The sequence below is a fragment of the Rissa tridactyla genome, chromosome W (genome assembly GCF_028500815.1).
Source record: "Rissa tridactyla isolate bRisTri1 chromosome W, bRisTri1.patW.cur.20221130, whole genome shotgun sequence".
NCBI lineage: Eukaryota > Metazoa > Chordata > Aves > Charadriiformes > Laridae > Rissa > Rissa tridactyla.
In genome coordinates, this window is record NC_071496.1 from 680,132 (window position 1) to 699,406 (window position 19,275).

The 19,275-nt window shown below is 42.5% G+C and overlaps 1 protein-coding gene across 10 annotated transcripts in view; it reads right to left on the reverse strand.

Annotated features, from left to right (window-relative positions):
• LOC128902120 (E3 ubiquitin-protein ligase NEDD4-like) overlaps positions 1 to 19,275 on the reverse strand; it is a 161,417-nt gene that overhangs the window by 92,589 nt on the left and 49,553 nt on the right. The gene's annotated exons all lie outside the window — the stretch shown is intronic.

The window sequence follows — 19,275 nt, forward strand, 5'->3', positions numbered from 1 at the left end:
AAGGGAACAGGAATTATCTTGAAGAAGTGGCTCCAATTTTATTGAACCACAAAACCAAGCTGCATGGTATCAGTGATGATACCAGTATGGCCCTTCTGTCCATATGATTGCCCTGCCCAGGTCCTGAGCTCTCCTGCCCGTGCCATGGGTCTCCTCCTCACCAGCTGGTGCACTGTGGCACTCGCTGCTAACAGACGTGCTCATACACTTGTCTCACGGGAAACCCACACTCCTGGGTCCCCCCCGAATCCTCTCCCCATCTGGTACCCTTGCCCGGACCCAGCGGCTCCTGCTCACTGGCTAGTCCAACTTGGGTTATGCTTGTGAACACCACATGTCTTCTCCCACGCACACCAGGTCTATGGGAGATACGCTTACTCTGCCCCGCAACAGCCAGCACCCAGACCGACCAGCAGCCCCACTCCTGCCACTGGCACTGAGCCCCTCACCTGCATCTTGGATAATCTTAATGAAGCAGATGCTGCCACCTTCCATACCAAATAGATACCCTTCCATACTGAAAGAGCACACTGACCCTGTGCTTCAGCTCTTCAGGCCCTTCTCATTGCCGGGTTGCTGAAGATCAACCACTATTATAAAGGTTTGCACAAATGCTTCGGCCTCCATTCAAATCCGGTTTCCAAGGTCAGTGAAGCAGAGTGAACATTAGATTTGCAGCTATGAGGTATTATAACCACTACCTTGAGCTCTACAGAGTAGCAAGCAGAACCATCACTAGAGATATTTTCCATGACAGTTTATCTGCACTTTGGGAGAGCCTTGCCCACTGAGCCAGAACCAGCCAGCGTGGACAACCCTGGCCTCGGATCTTGCCCTCCCCCCGGCCCTGCTTCCTCTTTTCAGAAGGAGAAGGAAGTCGAGATATTCCAGAGTACATACAGCTCCCTATGTCAGACATCTTTCAGATATAAACCATGCCACTGCTTTCACCCTAATTCCAGCTGCTTATCCCTGTTGCTGTGCTGCAGGTTTCTAGCCTCCAAATCTGTGCTTTCTAATTTCTTCCAGCAGGGAGACAGCAGCTACCAGTAAGGGGTGATGTGGAGGAAGGCTCCACGACACCAGTATGAGACGACAGTTCGCTAGATCTTTCCCAGTACCAGTAGAAGAATACCACATCTGTAGTATTCCAATTTACTTGGAAAATAAAATACCACAGTAAGGTGAAAATAAAGTAAGAATAAACAAGACATCATGTTGGATTGATTATTTGTATCAGTAGATGCATATGAATGCATCTACTTAAACTGCAATTAAATTCTGCATTAAGCACTGAGGTTTAGAAGAAGACAAAGCATCATTGTGATTAAAAAGAAATGCTGATACTGCTTTGAATTGCTTAATGTACTGTGCTGCCTAACATTTACTGGCAAAATAGCCTATTACAAGAAGCAGTAGAAACCAGATATTCATTGAAGCCTGCAGTTTGTAGTGTGGGTGAGGAATCAAACAGAGCCTTTCTGCCATAAGCCAACGTGAAGAAAGAAGTTTACATGGAAGAAGGAGAATTAAAAGGCAAAATTAGGAATCTTATAGGGCTGTGAAACCAAAGTCTTAACCCCAACACTGCACAACATTAAGAAACTAAGACTGACTGCTAACATTTAAATTCAGAGGCATTTAGGCATGTTTGTGGATCTCTCACACAAGCTTTTCTACAGTCACAATGTCATCTCAATGTTTTCTAAAGTCTACCATCTGACTTAGTCTGTGAACAAATTGAACATTGCAAATAGAAAACAGCACTTGTTAAGGACATCTTTAAGCCACATGAAATGCACTGCCAGCTTGGTTTTTTGTTTTTCTTTTTAGCTTTTTAAATTGCAATGAGCATTTAAAAAGACAGAAGAAAACTGTTAAATAGAACATAAGGAAACAAGTCAAGAGGAAAAGAAACAAGACCTGAAATTTACCACTACAGTTTCTTGTCCAGAAGCTGTGACTGATGTGATTTGATGACACCTTATAGAAAAAGTTGTTTAAGTCACATTATCTGCTTTACATACTGCTAAATTCAGCATTTCATTCACAACTCTGCAAGCTGCAGCTGCCTAAACAAACCTGACGGTAATTTTTTCTGTGCTTTGAACTCATGATCTGTTCTAGAGAGCGGTGAACCTTCATGTGATGAGGACCAGAGCAACAAACTCATTTAGTGAGAGTGGCACAGACAGCATCTCATTCACTGACTGTAGCTTCCAGGCCAAAGTTTCCTAAAAGAATTTAGTTATCTGAAGAATAATCACCACACACACTTCTGTTCATGCCATCAGAAAATAAGCAGACATGAGTATCAGATACCACAGAACAGAATGCTGAATTTGTAATAGTTTTCTTCTCCACTTGGAATTATCTGTCATTAAGAAATATTGTTGAAGTCTATTAGGTTGCTTCTCTCACCACATAATTCTAACTCAGCAAAAGTTTACAGGAAGTCATCTAATTTTTCTTCATTAGGATGCAGTATCATGGTAATCACACGGAGGCATGGCAAGGGCTGAAACGTGACATACTTCCAAAATCATGAATCTGGGAATCTTCTGCATCCAGACAGAACACAGATTGAAACTTATTTTCAAGCACAATACACACTAGTTCTTAGTTTAAAAGATATTACAGAGGCCAAACACTCAAGGAAGCATTTCAGTCAATCCTCTTGAACTATGTTTTTGTTCAGAAAAAGCTGTGTTTTTACACTAGTCAATTCAAAGGAAGGTCTTAATGAAAACAAGACAGTTTGTTATAGCTTACAGGTTTCAGCCAAGTCCACTGGGGACAAGGTTCCACCACATCTAATTTCAGTGAAGTTAATGTCTAAATTAAATTGAAATATAGCAAAAGAAATTGTTTAAATCAGCAGATCTTAAAAAAAAAAAATAAAAAATGGGATGACTCAGGTGTCTTTCTACTGCAGTATCTAGCCCTCCAGAGTTCATCTCAGCACAATGCTGAGCTGAGCTATTTCCAAACATGTGAATAGGGTTGTGACTCAGCTAATAAACCCACTGAAAAAGAAAATGCTGAGAAGAAAGCAGATGCTCCAAGGTGGCTCTGCAAAAACCGGCTCTGCCCAGCAGGGCTGGTGCCAAATTCACTGGCTCCAGAGCTGGCATTCCATCCAGGTGGTGCCCATGCCCTCCAGCACCCCCAGCATCCCAGCACCCGTGCTGCTCAGGCGACAGGAACGCTCCCACCTGGGTGGACTGCCTTCCCTGCAGCTCCGGAACAGAGGCAATCTGCAGAGCGCGAGCCTCTCCATTCCTTCTAGTTGTTATCCCGGACAAACTTGGTAAATGGCACCAAGGTGAAGTGAATACTTACTACAACTTTTCTCTAACCATGTCTTTTTCAAAATACTGCTAAAGTACATGTTACATTGCCACAAGGATTTCATTTCCCTCCCATAAAACGCATGATTGATTCTTACAAGAAAATGGCTAAACAAAACTTCCAAAAACTACAAGATTGTGCTTGAAGAACAAAACACCTCATAGCCAGAATGTGTCAATGTTAAAGAACATAATCTTTCTGAAGAGAAGGAGCCATTAAAGACATTACTGTACAATAAGTAGTCACTTTTTTTATACGAGGAACATACTCTGACACTTTAAACTTAAGACCTCGTAAGCTTGAGCACCTTTTTATGAGAAGTATTGTTAAAAAAAAGGTCAAGTTCACAATTATTAAGGTTGGGCTTTGTTCATTTGGTTTTGTTTTTACAGTTTCTTTGGGATATTCCTCTTATACCCTGGTGCCGTACCATCTTTAACTTCTCCTGTTGATCACAAATGAAGGCTCATCCTCCTGAATTCTAGCATTACCTGCAGAACTTCTTCAGGCCATTCAAAACTTATGTCTGGGCAGAGACATAGGAGACCAACATCTCCTTAGTGAAAACATACATGAGAGCAGGAGCCTTCTAACACAGTGAATTCACGGCATCTTCAAGGGCCTGCAACTGCAAACCCCGTGCCCCTATTTTAGAAAAGTAACTGCTATTAAAATTTAAGCAAAATATTCAACTACTGTAGTCATGAAAACACAATCACATGGATCCATCACTAAAACACTTGCTCTCAGATGTTGATTTAGCTAGAAAACACAAACCAGAACCAAACACAAACCACCACGTCTAACCTGTCTTTTTAGACTCCAAGAAAGAACAACAGAAACACAAGAAACAAAGATGAAAGGTTCGGGACTTTAGAATGCCTCTGAAATATATAAATACAGTCAGCCTGCCTGTGTTTCTCATTGAGAGACTGTATGATCTACTCAAACTTAATCTCAGGTGTTTTACCTAAAGGACATATGAAAAGCAATTAGCAATGGTTATCCTTATATATAAAGTGCCTGTTACAAGCCAGTCGCCAATCAGAACAGATCTGCCAAGCAAAATTCAGAATACACACAGCCATAGCAGGTCTCAATAAGTTAAAATAATGTGTGCCTAACACTGAGACGCAGGTTAATACCTGCAGAATGGTGCTGATCCCTTCCGATTATTAAGAAATCTCATCCCGTACATGTCTGTCAGTAAGCAATAAAAACAGAGGTTCCTGAAACCAATACATTTACTAGGAAAAACTAAACAAACCACAAAGACAGGCTAGCTCAGGCTTCTTGGACAGCAGACGTGGTGAAAGCATTGAGTAAACTGGTAAAGAAATAAAAGAATGGGAAAAGAATGAAATAAACAGACCCACAATTAAGAGTATAACTACAGCAGCAAAACAAAATATATAAAAGGTATCCCAGAGGACCGACACTAAGCGTCAAAGTAGTAATTGAAGCACTGAAGGAACTTCACAATGGCTAATTGCACCCTGAAGTCCTATCTAAAAACAAGTATTCTAGATGAACACGGCATCTTTGCAAGGGAAAACTGCTACTGACATGGAAGATTTACTAGACAACAACATGAAGATCAGCAAAACTGGGAAAAATTCGCAGAAAAACAAAATATAGCATCTGATCTGTAAAAAACCCCACAACAATCACTGTAAAAATTACCAGCAAATTGGAAAGAAATATACAGGAAGACAAGAGGAAATACCAGATTTCTGTCTAATGGCAGTATTCGTAGAAGTGTTAAAGAAAGGAAATCCTGATGATCCAGACCACAGAAGACACAATGATAAATGAGACACCTGCTGAGAGTACTCAGAAAAAACAACAAACCAATGAGGTTAGAGGGAACTTCTGAGCACAGAAAGCAGACTCTCATGAGTTTGAAGTTGTACCTGCCAGATACTTTCACCCTGAAACTGATGGATTAAAAGGAGGAGAGGCAAGGAATTAAAATGAAGTATTGTCGTCTTGACTTTTATAAGGCAGACAGATTCATTCTTGAAGAAAGAATATTAAAAAAACCAACATATGGCACTCCTGGTAACCACAATTACAAGTGATGTATGAATACTTTCATTGTGCTCTAAAAATAAGTTGAAAATAAAGCAACTCATTTCAGAGTTCCTTGCGAGCGTCAGTCTCTGACTTGAATCACTGCTGATTTGCATCAGGTTTTAAAACGGAATGCCAGGTAAATTTAAGAGCGTGACACTGGATGAGCAGAATTAAGCCCTTTAGTTCATGTAGGTGATATCATACATCTGTCATATGTTTGAACTAACAGTTTTGCAAATTGCTTGGAAAACTCAGTGTAGAGGTTTGCTTTGAAGAAGCTTTGAGAAGAAGTTTTTTTCCTTGGGAAGAGGGTAAAATATTAAATGAAGAAACGTAGCAAAATAATAAAGTAGGTAACTACAAGTAGAGAACTTGATCTGTATGAATGTTTACGACAGTACCAGTGTTAAAATGCAATCTTAATGAAACCTGCAACAGAACAAATTGACAAAAATCACAGCCTTCTAGAAAGCTGTTGAAAGCTGTTAATGTAGTTAATATCTAAGTGAAAATTTACACAGGTGTTCTAGTAGAATTACTGTAGTAACAGAAAGTGGACACAGAAAATGAAACATAAGTCTGGAGCCTGGGTTCTTTATAGCCAGCCTGGTACCCGACTTTACACTGGCCAGTTTTCAACTGGGAGGATTACAACACCAGCGCCACCAGCAAAAAGAGAGGAGAGGCTGACTCAGACACACAATGCAAGCAAGGTCACTGTGACCAACAGGCTGTCCACAAAAGAGACGACCCAACTGTAGCAGTAGGACATAATAAACCTACACGTAGTGGAACAAAGAGCAATGTTATAATACCCTCTTCATCTGTGAAGGTATTTCTTGATGAAAGAGAGGCTATTTTTATAATGAAGATTTGGGGGAGGTGGGGGGTGTAAGTAAAAGTTTCTTTTACCTGCTACAGGGCTCCTATTTTACAGATAGTGCTGCAGAAATCACCAAAAAAGCCAACTTCAGGTGCATTTGTAATAAAATGGCGGGGCAGAAACCTCCAGGTGCAGTGAAAGAGACAGGCACAGCTATAGTCATAGCCTAAAAGGTTACAGTTTTTAACGCTTTAAATTTCTTATACTTGACTCTGTCATCACCCACTAATATCAGAATTCAGTAGATATATTCAGTGTGTATTATTAGGCACTCAAAGGACTAAGTCAGGTTTTTGTAAAGAGAAACGAGCACAGTCATTATCATACTAGTGACTGGAGATGAATGGGCATTGATTTCTTGAACACCTATCTATAATATTCCTCTTTACAAAATCCCAAAATGATCAAAACCAATAATCTCATCTACCTTGACGTGATCTGCCTAAACCTAAAGAGAATGTCAGTGCCTGCTCAGATTAGCAGAACTTTGAAGGTGATAACAGTTCTTTGGAGAATAAACTGGAATCCTAAGAAAATTATGTTAGTAAGAAAAGTTATGTTAATCATAATCACGAGTTACTGAGAGTTTGGCAGAGCAACAGCCATTAAAAAAAAAAAAATCAGATGTCTTAAGAAATCTTTTTCCTGACCTTCTGAAATCCCTCAGACATTCAAAATTATCTATTTGCCATGGTTTTGCCAACTCTCAGTATTTGGTATTTTCTTAAACTCAAGCAATTGTGGACATATAATCACCATCTTTCATTTGAACCTCAGCTTGAAAAGGCAAGCTTCCAACACTAGTTCTTCTGCAGGACAACAGAAAGCACTGATGACTTAAAAGCTCTGAAAATTAAAAAAAAAAAAACAACCAACCAACCAACCAGATCAGCATACTTTAAAAAGTATGTGATTTCAGAGTACTGTGAAACTGTGGCTCACGAATAGTTTCCTATTTGTTCACTTGAGTCTGGAAATGCATTTGCGATATATTCTTGAAGCAGCTTTGAAAGCAAGTCTCAAAACATCTTGTGCCAGTGCCCCGATGTATTATTTATTTATTTAAAGGCACAAAAGAAGGGGGCGGAGAGCACAGGCATATGTGAAAGAACAATGAAACTACTAAACCCTACACTGCTCTATTTTTATTTTAAAAGCTGAAACCACCTCTCCAAGTATAAAATTTAGTATCACTTGTTATGCAAGTGCGTGCATGCCAAGCTTGTCACATGAAGGCAAACTTCACATTTCAAAATAGCCTTATTGTTTCAAAGGAAACGTGTCTTGCACGAGATGATAATTTTATTTCTGTAAGAAACGCAGGCGCATTCCCTTTGTGTTGTCCCTTTCCTGCCTCTGTTCCACACCCATGAAAGGAACTCCTCAACAGCTCATGTAATTCGGTCTAGAGAAATACTAATACCCTCAAACACGAAGGCAGAGAAGGCTTTTTCTGGAAGCAGCATCCAAATTCACTTCTTTCCGTGGTCTTGAGGGGAGCTCTATGTGGCTATTGGCTAGTTTTCACCCAACACCTTTTCCTGCCCACTCACCCGTCAAACCTATCTGCACTCTCTTTAGTGACCAGTAACGGGGGATATAATAAAATCCTTCTTGAGCCATGAAAGGCACATGCTTCCCTCTATGCCTAAGTAACGTAAAGTTGAATGTTTTAATATTCCCCAAAATGACCAACTTCAGATTTATGTCAAGTACCTTGACAACCTTGTAGGCCTCAGGTCATCTTCTTCCTACGGATCCAGGAAGGCTGAGGACTCTGGGTTTGTCTGGTTTGGAGAGGAGGCATCTGAGGGACCACCTCATGGCTCTCTGCAGCTTCCTGAGGAGAGGACGTGGAGAGGGAGGTGCTGAGCTCTTCTCCCTGGGACCCAGGGACAGGACAACTTGGAACGGTTCAAAGCTGCACCAGGGGGGCTCAGACTGGACATAAGGAAGCATTTCTTTAACTGAGAGGGTGGTCAAACCCTGGAACAGGCTTCCTGGGGAGGCAGCCCATGCCCCATGCCTGGCAGTGTTGAAGCAGCATTTGGACAATGCCCTTAATAACACGCTTTAAGTTTTGGTCAGCCCTGAAGTAGTCAGGATGGACTAGAGTCCATCTAGTGGACTAGATGATCCTTGTAGGTCCCTTCCAACTGCAATAACTCTATTCCATAGCTGTGACTCCTTCATGTCCAGTTCTAACAACCTACACGCAAGAAGACTGATCTGTTTCTGCAGTTTAGTTTCAAACTCTGAGACTTGTGAAAAACCTTGTTTACATCATGTTGCAGAAAGAAGGAAGCAAGCCATCCCACCTGCCTGCAACCCTATGCCTCTCTCCGCTGTTGCAGAGAGCAGTCACTTCAACCACTGCAAACCTTGATGTTCACCAGTCATAGTTAACCGTAACTGAGGCAGACCAGGACAGACCGAATTCCAGTATTTTAACCTCTGTGAAATTTGAAAGAAGGGGAATAAGCAGAATGCATTTGAAATTGCTGCTGTCTTACACTATTAAACTGAAATCTGAGGAAGCTCTGCACAGTTTACCAGTGCTTATCCCCTCCTTAACTGGAACAACACAAACACACCAGCCTGCCACTTTCCAGGCATGACAGATTAAATACAAGCAAAGTAAAATGTACAGGTAGAGGGAAAGGGACAGCAGCACAATTAAACATGCCAGAGCTCACTTGTCAGATTTATTTTTTTTAATAACATATTTATGTTACCCCAGTCTTAAAGTGGGTAATATTTGTTCTTAGCAGGATATTGTAAAGATTAGAAAATACCAGCCCTAGCACAATTCGTTAAGATGCACAAAAAAATCCTCACAGTTACTCAAGACAAAGCAAACTCTAATCTTCATTTCACACTGAGATTTGTGCCTTACACAACTTTAAGACATACCTGCTAGGAAGATGAAGAGCCCAGCCAGGATGTATCTGAAGGCTGCTGCATGTTTCTCCAGACCTGCTCTTTTAAACTGGCATGAGGGCATGATCTGAAACAGCTTTCTCGAGAAAGGGCTCGATATTTCAGAACCTTTCCCATATAAAACTTTTTAGTGCTAATAACCATGCACACCATTTGATACAAGCACCTACACATACAGCTATGCTACAGTTACAGAGGTAGACATGTAAAGGTGCCTGAATTAGCTCTACTTAGGGCAGCTCAGTGCTTCGTATGAATAAAATTACTCCAAGAGGACACTAGGGTAAATCTGCAGACTGTGGTCTATATGTACTATTACAGATGCACTTTTACAGCCAATATGCCATAATTTACAAATTCAGAAGTGTTCACCTCAACAAGTCTCCATAAAATTATGGGAGCCCCATGAACAGCAATTAACGTCAGGGCTGAAGCAAATTATACTTGTCAAGAGGAGGTTCCTTGAACTTGAAAACGTTTTCCAGAATCATTTAAACTCTGTGTGTGCATGCACTTAGTTAAGTTTAAAAACTGATCAATAGTTTTTAAGAACCCTAGTTTTGTTTGGTGACTTTTAGATGAAAGAGATGATGGAAACAATGACCAAGATATGCACCATTAAATAAGGCTAGAATAATAACGAGATACTTCTAACAAAGTTTTATGAAGAGTAGTAAAAACAATGTTGTAAGGCAAAATATCTTTTAAAGTCACTATCATTTTTATCCCAATAACCATTTTCCCTGGCAAATTTCCCCATTCCTGCAGCTGTAAGAAGGGAGAAGGCACAATGAAAATATACAGAAATTAACTACAAGGAATGCCTCAGAGCCTATCATCTGCATTTGCTCACTGATTTTTATTTTAGCATGAGCCTTCTGGGGTGCATCTTCCTGTCTGTACCACATAAAATCCATTATGAGTTTTCTAAAAAAGAAATGAGATTTTGCTCTCACTGTCATACAAGTCTCATGTACTCTGACTAAAGCAAAGCATGAAGTGACTAACTGCACTAGAATAAAAGAACATCTGCTTTGAAGAAGAAAAGAAAACCTTACCTTATCCTCCACTGAAAAGCCAAACTTGCAATCCGTTGTGTCTAAGCATCCTAAAATCTCACCTCTCCATACTAAATCCCAGAGCCATTTTACAGGCCTCACATTTTCCTTCTAGTTTTTTATCTTCCAGGGAAAGGCTCACACCTCATCTGGCACTACAAGCAATTTAGCAAGGCTTTATTCAAAGAGCTGCTAGAGATAATGACTCACACCGCAGACAGCTGCAAAGAAGTGCCTGTGGGTGAAAGAGGGAGTTAAAAATTATCTATCAAACTCCACCTACAGTGTCTCCACCTTCCTAGGTTGTTCCTGGGTTCTAATAGAGTAAGAAGACCAGGTTCCTTTTGTATTTTTTCTGTATTGAAAAACTCCCAGAGCATAAAGAAAAGCTCGGTTTCCTAAACATATCTTAAAAAAAAAAAGTAATATCTTTTTGATTTTAAGAGAGATGTAAGTGTAAACATATGTATTTTTTCATTTTCCTTGAGGCCATTTTTTGTGATTGTAAGGCAAAGGTAAATGAACGCTGTAACAGAGAATCTGCATACGTCAGCCCTAGATCTGAATTCTTCCCATGCTGTTTCACACTCCCAAAATATCTTAACAAGTTCTAAAATCCAGCAGGAGAAAAAGGAAAGGAAAAAAAAAAAGAAAATTCAATGACAACTGACTTTTGAAACAGAGAAGTTCCACACAGGAACTCCAGGCAGCATCCCTACCAATGAATACCACACACACTGGCTGTGTTCAGGAACAGGCTTATCCAGCTTGACACAAAGGGACAAGAGAGGCCACAATCTCAGGGACACTTTAAATGACCTAATTGAGTACCACTGCTAGAAGCTGGCTCACCCCACCACTTGCTCCTGTCCCTGTGCTATCCCCTCTTCTGTCACCAAACACATACCTCACACAACCAAGATGAAACAGAGGGGGAAACGAACTTGGGTTAAACTTGGGTTAAGCCTTCCTTCCTTCAGTCCAGGCTGTCATAAACCCAGACTACATCCTTCACCCAGTTCACTGCAAAGCCTCATAAATGCTTGTGCTGGTCGGTAGAAGAGTTGGTGAAGGTGGAATGAGCAGCTAAGGCAGAGAACAACAGGACTTGTCTCTGCCATGTGATGTGCAGGTCTCGTCGAGGCTCTCAGACAGGGCTGCTGGGGTCTCACCCTACTGCCCCAAAGAGTCCCACTGCTGCCACCCTCGTGTCTAGACGGGACAAGGTGAGCCATTTCACAGGACCAAACTGAAGACGACTGTTAGCTATTTTTGCTAGGTTTTCTGCTCAGCAAAGGAAGGAGCGGTATGAGCAAGACTCTGGCAGCAGTCATTTAGCAGGTGTAAACTGACATCTCATCCCCAGAAAGCTTGGCTCACCAGCGAGGCTGTTAGCCCATCCATTGGCCACAGGAGCCCCCTGTGTCCTCAGCTGCTGCAGGCAGACGCATGAATCCTGACATGGGAGCAGAACTATATTTGACAAAAGTAAAAGGCAGAAAGCAAAGGAAATGTATAATTAGCCTGTGGAATTCACTGTGGTTAGGAAATTAGCTGGGTTCAAAAGGGACCAAGCTGGTCATGTGCATAACAGGAGTACTCAGCTAAGTACAGCAAAAACTTTGGAATCCTCTTGCCTGAAGGCTGATGTCAATCTTTAGTTACTGAGGTAAAACTCAAACTTCTGAGAAGCACATTATTTTATTACTAACACAGGTTGAATTAGCCAGTACAGGTCACCGTGAAGGCCAGACTTCCAACAACCTCAGATTAAAAAATACTGAATTCAGATTTACAAGGAAATTAACGCAGGACAGCCTGCTAAGCTGAGGTTTTCAGTGCAAAATAAAGATCTCGCTATCTTTTGTCTAAATATATTCAGTGATCCTGATTCTGCAACACACACCAGGAAAGCCGATAATACCCTCACAGGCAGGGAGGAAGGTTATTTATCTAGCTATTTCATCCCCTTCCCATATGAAGTCTTAATCAAGAGCAAACAGATTTCACAGCAATTCCTCCTCTTTTTTTCAGCACCATTTAAACCCACCCCATAGCCTGGAAAACACTATCATAGGTTAAAGAGCACCAAGAAACAAGAAAAAACACTGTAAATCACTTAACCCGGGGATGCTACTTCTACCAGTCGGATTTCAGTGCAGCCCACAGCTGCTGTTGGTGAGCCTCGTTTACATCTTTCAGAAAGAACATCATCTCTTCTGTGCAGGTGGAAACACCATGAAGTTTGCTACTAAAGAAAGTAATTTTGAAATGCTCCAAAGTATGCTGTGTGCTGAATGGGAATGGGAAACTGCAACCACACCAGAAAAGTAAAAGTGGTATGGACTGCCACATATCCTAGAATGTCTCAAAGTGCAAAGCGGTGTCATGTGGTTACTACTGGACAGACACGTTTTCCAGCTTCTGTCCTAAATGCGTCTGTGCTGACAAGGTCGAGATTTACAGGCAGCTCAGCTACCATAACCCCTGGTGCTCGAACGGACCTAAGGGACAAGCAACATGCTGTGCTTGAGCTCACGGTCTGCCTAGTGCTTTCCAGGACAGCTGAGATCCCTTTGAACATCTACCTTAAAAGCAACAGAAACTGTTAAGAGAGAGAGGTCTGATAGTCTCTCTTATATAAATATCTACCTTTACAAAACTGTAATTCTTATGGATGATAAGGTCACACGAAACAGATAAATGAAGACCCCCTCACCCCTTTATCATTAGAAATTTACATGGTAGATCCCAAATAACTCTAACTTCAGTGTTCTAAGCTATGCCAGTGGAAGTCTTTAAATCTCTCTGAAACTGCATACACCATGCCAAATGCCACAGCAAATACCCTGCAAAAGAAACAACTGTATTTCACATTGTGTTATCCTCTGTGTTACCAAAATAAACTGAAGAAATGTAAATTGATGTAAGCAAACGTATCATTAAAAGCCAGTGATGTTACCCCTATTTCCAATAACTAAAGACTGGATCTTCAGCCATTTCAGCAAAAAACCCCACATACTGACTGTCTCGAAATTCAATGTAAATTTCTAACCAGAAATGTGTATTTTAGCAGTACCAACTTGCAAGTGACATCTTGTCATAACCAGCCACAGAAATTTTGTACAGAATTGAGTCAAGCACAAAACGTAGGCAAAATAAAGGAACTAAACCACCATTCAGTAACTTCCACCCTCACCTCAGTATCTTTAGCTCTTTGGGGCTGCATCAGGTATATCAGAACATCTTCTCACGCCTGTTCTTTGTCACACGCATCATGACATCACTATGGTGAGTCCTCCTGCTGTCTCATTTATGGGGACGCTTCCAACACCAAACAGCCAGCCTCAACACAGGTGAATTTACACAACAGTGAACAGTGCTCACACAAGTCCTCTGTGCTTAGACTGATCCATTACTCTCCCCTTCAGCCCACTCCCAGCTCACACACCAAACATATTTTCGATTAAGAAAACAAACAAAAAAAGCAATTGTTTTCCTTCCACAGCAAGGTCCTCCATGTAGGATAGTCTCAACGAAAAGATAAACAGTCCTGAAACTGTTAATCAGACTGGACATGCCATTCCTTGGTGTTAAACAAAACACATTATTATTCTATAGGAACATGGTATAAGCTGAATCATTAGCATGTGAAACCAGGTAAAACATTCAAGACAATCAATGGAGACAAATTACCAGTAAGTCAGGGATGATCAAGTGTAGCATGCTGAATACTAGGACAAATGACAGAAGAATACAGCAAAGAATGAAGAATTAATTATTTACATTGTATAACACATAACAACATCTTTTAAAGTCTTGACTTTCACAGCCACAGAGGACATAGATGGAGACATAAACGACATTTCTATCATGTTTAAATTTAAAGGGAAGCAGTGGAAGGAAAAGTTTCATGCTATTTATCCCAAGTACAGAAGATAGTAAGTTCTGTACAAAAGTACTACCGTTAAGAGACTTGAACCATTGACCTCTACAACAGGAGGGGAACTTGGCAAAAAGGGTTGGGTTTAATGAATTAAATTCCCCAGCGATTACTGTGTCAACAGTTGAATGAAAAATGCAAGTTATGCAAACACCTAACAGAAGGCAACTGGCCCCTACTGTTTCCAATGACTAGTAGTGACCGACATCCTACAGGTTGGGCAATGACACGCGCCCACATCCTTTGCTGGTGCCGGTCAACCTCATTCACATCTGCCACATAAACATCCAAATGGCACGTGCACTATTAAAGGCCACAAACCTTTAAAGCCATTAGTAGGTAGAAGGCCAAAACTGTTACACAACACAAACGTCGTTCAATCTGCCTTTCCCCACCGTGGCTGACATATAAATGTCTAACTCCATTGTTTCTCCTTGAAATATCGCATTTCATTATTTTCTTTCCTATGTGAACATTGAAAAGGTTGTGATCTCCAGGGTCAGTACGCTCTCTTAGCCACTACCCTTGTCAAGCCAAAGCCAGCCTTTAGCTAATGCAACTCAAGGATGTGGCAACACAACTACGTAAAAGTCTCCACCCACCAGAAAAGGAGATGCACATCACATACTTATTGCCCAGAAACAAAATTTCATTTATTACTCCTAGGAAATGCTACGTTACTCTTCACGCAGCTGTATGAGGAAAGTTTCAACTTGTCTGAGCAGCCCCTTCCAAAGGCTTTCTCCCAGAAATGCAGATGTACACTTTTGAACAGAACTTAACCCAGATCTGAAGAAAGATTTTTATTTTTTATTAAAATCTGTGGTGCGGACAGGGCTACAGCTTCAAGACAGCTTGCATTTGCTATCTACAAGACAGTTTCTGAGACTGAAGTTTAATTAAACTGCCATTCTACATCTAGAGTGGACAGGAACCATAAGTTGCCAAAAGTTCCCAGAAACTAACATTTATGGGTGCCACAGGAAGTCCACTTAATTAAAAAGGAATTCCTACTAAACAACTGAGAGTTGTTTAGTATAAGTATAACCCAGACTAGCAATATCTCGATTAGGATTGTCCTTTTCTCAGACCTGCCTCTCCTTCCAGTCTCCCCCAGCCCCAGCAGCCGACTCCAGCCCTCCACAGGAAGCCACATTTCCAGCATGGTGCAAGGCCCAAACTGAACACAGTGATAGCACCTGGCACCCGGTAGCTGACGCTATCAATATAAAATAGAAATTCCTGATGCAAATGTCCGATTTGGTCTCCAGCTCCCCTGCACAGCATTGCCAGGCGCCCTGGGCCTGGCTGCTCCCTCACGTCCACACGCCACCGCTGCCAGCAAACCACAGGTCTGGGGCCTGCTGCTGTAACCACAACCCTCTGCCTTTTAGCATAAAAATGCACCAAAAACTGTATTAGACAAGTTATTATGTTCACAAAGCACTGTGAATCTGCACACGGATGGTCAAACAGGCTTTTGCCTCCCACAGCCGCAGCTTCCGCACCTTTGCATGCAACCCGTGCCCACGTTTTTTATTTGTCCCAGCTTATTTTATTTGGTATTTAGCCTTGTTCTGAAGACTGTGTGATTAATTTCCTCACAGACTTTTCTCAGGCTCTGATTTCCAGGGACTATTTCACGAGCATTAATCCTGCCCGCCTCACACCCGTGGAAACCAAGGGCTGGCGTTTTTCCACATTTTACAATTAGCTATCCCTGACACTGCAAAGAAAAAAAAAAACCAAACAAAACCACCAAAACCAAACCCCCACACAGTAGTTTTCTGTACTGCTTCTCTGACCTTGATGTTTGTAGGCCTGTTTCTCACACTTTTTCCCTCACTCCTCTCCAGTGTTTTTGCCCTTTCTTAAATCGGCCGTTCCAGAGGTGCCTGGGCTGTGCCCGGCGTGAGGGCGGCTGCAGAACCGGCTGGAACCGGCCAGGACCAGCCCTGTCCGGCACGGGGCAGCCCGGGCTCCCCTCACAGAGGTCCCCCCAGCACCCGGATACGGACACCCAATGTGACCGCACGCTTAAAATACAGTTTTTGAAGAGTACTTAGCATTCCACAGCACTATATGACTATATTAATGTCATTTTTGCAGGCAGATGCACGCTATTTCTGTACTCCAGGCCACACAGATATGAACTATAGTTTGCGTCAGCTCTGACACGTCAGACAACATTGTGAGCTGACTCAGCCAACTAAACTCAACAGAAAATGGGCTTCTCCGCCATTTGCCACCTGAAAATGTGGCTTCCGAGGGAGGAATCATCCCACCACCATCTTGCTCAGAACCAGTGGTACAGGAGACTGGAACAGGCCCTTCAGGTTCACGTCCTGAAGACAGCACTTACACACACAAAGCCATAAATGGGAAAATCCGTTTCCCGTCCATCTCACAACAGGATTTTAGGTATTAGGCATTCACCCGTATTGCAGCCACATCCATAAACATGTACAAAATTTACAGGGTTAAGTGAACTCGTGCCATTAGGGGAGCCAACAGGACCATGCTTTGGGATGCTGAGGAAAGGCATGACTTTCATCAGATGTCTCCATCCAGCTGCAACTGAAGAGATCCCACCCACAGCCTGCCCCCATCGGTCGCTGTCACCTCCCGGCTGGGAGCAGCCATCCCAGTGCCTCCCTGCTTACTGCCCGCTCCCGTCCCGGCTCCCATCCCAGCTCCCGCCCTGCCGGCAGCGGGCAGGCTTCGGCCAAGGCTGGGCGGCAGCCACCCACAGCCCGCCCCGCTGGCGGGTCCGCAGGGGCAAGAGCCCTCCCCGGGGGACAGAAGTAACGCCAGGACAGGTAACCCTCTTCAGCTGGAATCACACCGACAGCACTCAAAACACCCGCTCTCCACAGCTGCATCAGGAAGGCAGTTCTAGGATGAACTAAGGGAAATCTTGAACGCACAGGGCACCTTTAGTAACAGAATTATCATCTTTATAACAGAAACACACTTAACAGGAACAGCTTGTATGCCAGAACAGGAGGAAAAAACAAATCAAGCCAAGAAAATTCTTCCTTATTTTAAGAGATGATAGGAAATCTACCACAAGTCATCACCTAAGATTCTTAGTTATAAAGATGGTTATTTGTCATAAGAATGCGCTTATTAAAATGGCTTTAAGAAAAGCTTGTGTGTACAGGGGTTAGCGGTTGGCTGCCAAAGCTCTGCAGCTACATCTGTAAAAGAGAAGGCAGCTGCTTTCAAATAAGGCAAAGGCAGGCTGCAGACACGAATTACCAAAGAGAACAGCTTCAAGAACTGTAATCAAAAACTGCTAAGAGGGGGAGTTCAGCTTTGTTCTTGTATGCTATTACTCATCGTTACAATGAGGTTTTGATGAGATTCATCACCACGCTTTCCATTTTATCAAAATCCTCCTTCTGGCAAAGAAGGTACCAGGGAAGACAGCGGAGTGCAGGGCGAAGAGCAGTGATTTCCCCACAAGACAGTTTCACATCGGTCTACAGAGACACAACTCAGTAAATATTTACAAAGCTCCTTGGACATACAACTAACTGCTAAAATTGAGAAGCGATCTTTTAAAATAGCTAGTTTTCCACACCTGGTCACATAGGTCAACATTACCTCTCAAATACAGGACTCCTGAATAAGCCCCATTCTCAATTTTATTTCTACTCTCCATTTATATTTATTAAATTTATATGAATTTATAAAACATTCACCTGCAACACAGCACGTTAAAAGTCAGTTTGCTGTGTTAATAATGGGCATTGGGTAGAGAAGTAAGTGACTGAGCAGCATTTTAATGGCACCAACAAAAGCTACAAGTGATCATCCAAAGGCAGAAGAGGCAGAAAAAGCAGAACGAAGCCCCGTCACTCTAAGCCAGCTGTGACACAATCAAACTTACAGTCACTACAGAAATACCTCTGACAAGAGAGTCCAACAAAGGGCCACAGAGATGATGAAGGGACTGGAACATCTATCATACAAGGACAGAGAGAGATCTGGGACTGTTCACCCGGAGAAGAGAAGGCACAGGGGGACCTTATCCACGTATATAAAAATACCTGATGGGAAGGGATGAAGATGAGGGAGCTGGACTCTTCTCAGCTCTGCCCCGAGACAGGCACAAACTGAAGTACGTGAAAGTCCACCTGAACACAGGAAGTCACTTTTTTACTGTGAGGGTGGGTCAAACACTGGAATGGGCTGCCCAGGGCTACGTGCAGACACACACTTCCACACTCTTTGCTATTCTAATAAGTCTACTAATAAAGGGAACCAAAAGTTAGGTCTGCCACCCAGTCCCTAACTCACCCGATGATGATCCCGTAGCGAACCCCTGAGAACACAGAATGACAGACTGGTTCTTGGCAGTGCGTCCAAAACAAAGCTTTGGGCTTAGAGTGCACATCACTTTCCTCTCCCCAGTAGTGGAAAAGTATTTATGGAGTAATAATACGTGATTGCCATAGGGGGGAAAAAAAAAAAACCAAGGAGGCTTTAAAGCACAATGGAGCAGCAGCTGTGCAGTCACACAGGCAATACCCGTGCAGGCTTGCCGACATGATGAAACAGAGCATGATTTCTTGGGCTAATGGAAGTCTGGATCCACAAACTCACTCGGGGCAGCAGTCTTGGCCCAGCAGCAAGTCTGGTCCTACCAGGCCCCTGGGGCAGTGACCTGTTCCTCAGGAGGGCTCTTGTCTTTGCGGAAGAGGACAGTTCTGTCACCTCTGGCATCCCTGCCCATCTGTGTACCCGCACGCGCCACCCTCCCTGCCAGGGGGCAAGCGAAGGGCTGGTTGTGCACCCCAACACCACAGCTGCCAGCACGGGAGTCTTGAGACAGAAATAGAGAAATGAGTAGTTGCAGCACCCTGGTTAAATTTACATTAAAAAAAAAAAAAAAAAAATCTATTTAGAGGGCTAATCCACCATTTATTACCTCCTAAAACATGGACACGGGTAGCTGGGTGGATGCTTTTCCTTCTCTCAGGTAGCACTGGCAGGCATCAAACAACGGCATGCCGCTA